General features: G+C 52.4%; 1 pseudogene across 1 annotated transcript; it reads left to right on the forward strand.

Moving 5' to 3' along the window:
* Positions 1-855: 855 nt before the first annotated feature.
* LOC103653314 (vegetative cell wall protein gp1) lies at positions 856-2,054 on the forward strand (annotated as a pseudogene). Its single transcript, XR_004549367.1, has 2 exons — positions 856-1,864; positions 1,952-2,054. The product of XR_004549367.1 is annotated as a vegetative cell wall protein gp1 (transcript).
* The last annotated feature ends 218 nt before the right edge of the window (positions 2,055-2,272 follow it).

A 2,272-nucleotide genomic window follows, 5' to 3' on the forward strand; every position in this document is an offset into this window, starting at 1 on the left:
GTGAAGCTAAAGCGTTTCAAATGAGCCAAACCAGGCTCTGATACCACTTGTAGGGAACGGGTGCTGTGACACCCCAGGTGTCACTTTTGCCTTATGTCGGGAGATTAATCCTAATCTCGGATGCTCAGTAAAAATTTCTATTTCTCGATCGTGTCTATCTCTGTTTATCAAGCTTTCTCTTGGAAGTTCACTGAATTCAGAGTTATTCGATCTCGAGAAACAGACCATTTCGGAGTGTGTTAAAACTTTTTATCTCTCGGAACGAATGCAGACTCGAAGATCATTCTCGAATTATAAATCTCATCTGAAGTTCATTAAATCAAACTCTCGACGATTGTTATCTGATCTGAGCCTGAATCCAATTTTCTCGATGTTCGATCTATGTCCAAAAATTTATCCGACTCCGTACTCTCAAACGGAATGCTTAATATGTCGTCATCAAATCAATTTATCCGACTCGGCCAAATATCTCATGTGCGAACCAAATTCAAAATCCCGTATCGACAGTGATTTTTAAATATCACGATTCGCCTTCTCCGACTAAAAATCCAAAACCGATCAAATCTCGGGGCGATTTATTTTCGAATCACGCGTAGGGAATTATTTCCGAGCAAATTCAAATCAAACTCTCGGTCGAATTAATCGCTCAATCGTCCGTTCGTCGAAACCCAAATTCGCTCTGTTCTCCGTAGGGACGAAATCCGCAGGAACATTTTTAGTCCGGAAAATAAATTAGCGCAGCCCGAATTCGTATTTTGGGCCAAGCCCAATAGGCCCACTAGGAAACCCTAACCCTAGCCATCTTCTATAAATAGGGGTGCTCACTTGGCAAATTTTCACTCCCACCCCTGCATTTTTCCTAGCCGCCACTTCCTTCTTCCTTGTCTCTTCTTCCCCCCGGCAGCTCCACGCTCCCTGCCCATGGCGTCTTCCTCTCCTCTCCCACGGCTGCAGCTGGGAGCTCGGCTCCTCCCCTTCTTCTTCCTCAAGCAGCAGGCGCCTCTCCCCTTCAGGCATGGTGGTAGCTCCTCCTCTCTCTGGTTTTTACCGCACGAGCAGGAGCTCCCTGGGAGCACGCCGACGCCCCTGATCCCCCATTGGCCACGACCTTCTCTGCTCTTCTCCATGGCCGGCGAGCAGCCCAGCAGCGAGCTCCTCCCCCTTTGCTGTCTTCTCCAACGCGCAGAAACTTCAGGGTCGCCCAGCTCTCCCACTCCATGGGCGCGAGCTCCTCCTTCTTCCCATGGATGGCGCCCTGATTTCTCCAGCAGCCCAATGGCGTCCCTGTCCATGGCGCCCCTGCAATCTCCCTTTCCTCCCCGCGGCCAGCAATGGCGCGGTGCCCCCTGCTTCTTCCTCCCGCAGCAAGGCAGCAAGCAGCCATTCCCATGGCCGAGCTCACCTCCCTGCCGCGAGCTCGCCAACAATCTCCCCCACTCAGACCTCCATTCCCCTTGCTGCTGCTCGTCGCGAGCTCTCTCTGGCTCCTTCCCCAAGTCCGGCTGGAGCTTGCCTCCTCCATGGCCGGCGCCCAGCCGCAACTCCAAGCTCCCTGCACCCTCCTCCTCCAACGCCGGCCACCAATTCACCATCTCCAGCCGCGCGTCTTGCTCCTCCCTGCTCCCAGCCAGGGCGCCCAGAAAATCCCCCAGCCGAGCCCCCTCCTCGCTGTCCTCCGTGGTGCCCGCCGGTTGTTCGACAAAATGCGCAGCAAGCTCCGTCGTCGATCTGTGCAGCCCCTATTTGGTTGTCGTTCTGCCTCTGTCAACCTCCTCCGTGCACGTGCAACAGCAGCCGCTGCCCCTTCGCGTCGAGTGTGCCGACACGGATCTACGCAGTCCCGACGCGATGTTGTCAAACTCCGGTAAAACCCCATCGTCCTCGCTGCAACTTGTGTTTTTTTTAGCGCTCCATTAAATGACCAAAACCATACACTGTCATATTCTTGCAGCCCCTTGCCGTCGTCATGCCTCACGCATCGCTCGTCGGCAAAGAGCCCAAACTAATGGCATGCCCGCGCGACATGAGTCGGCCAGGTTGTTCGCCTTGAATGATTGCGATTTGTTTTATTTACGTATTCGGTCGATGATGTGCCTGCGTGTTTATATGTGTGTGAAAATATGTTTGTATCAATGGAAGCGCGTAGAGAAGAAAATGAAGTAGAAAAGAACTCGGATGTTTTTACGTTTCGATAGGAAGATGTGCGATGTGTTGTTTGATGCGAAGGATAGGTTTTACTAGTTTAAACGGTTAGTCGGCAGACTCGATCAGT

This window comes from Zea mays, chromosome 4, assembly GCF_902167145.1.
Source record: "Zea mays cultivar B73 chromosome 4, Zm-B73-REFERENCE-NAM-5.0, whole genome shotgun sequence".
In the NCBI taxonomy this organism is placed as follows: Eukaryota; Viridiplantae; Streptophyta; class Magnoliopsida; order Poales; family Poaceae; genus Zea; species Zea mays.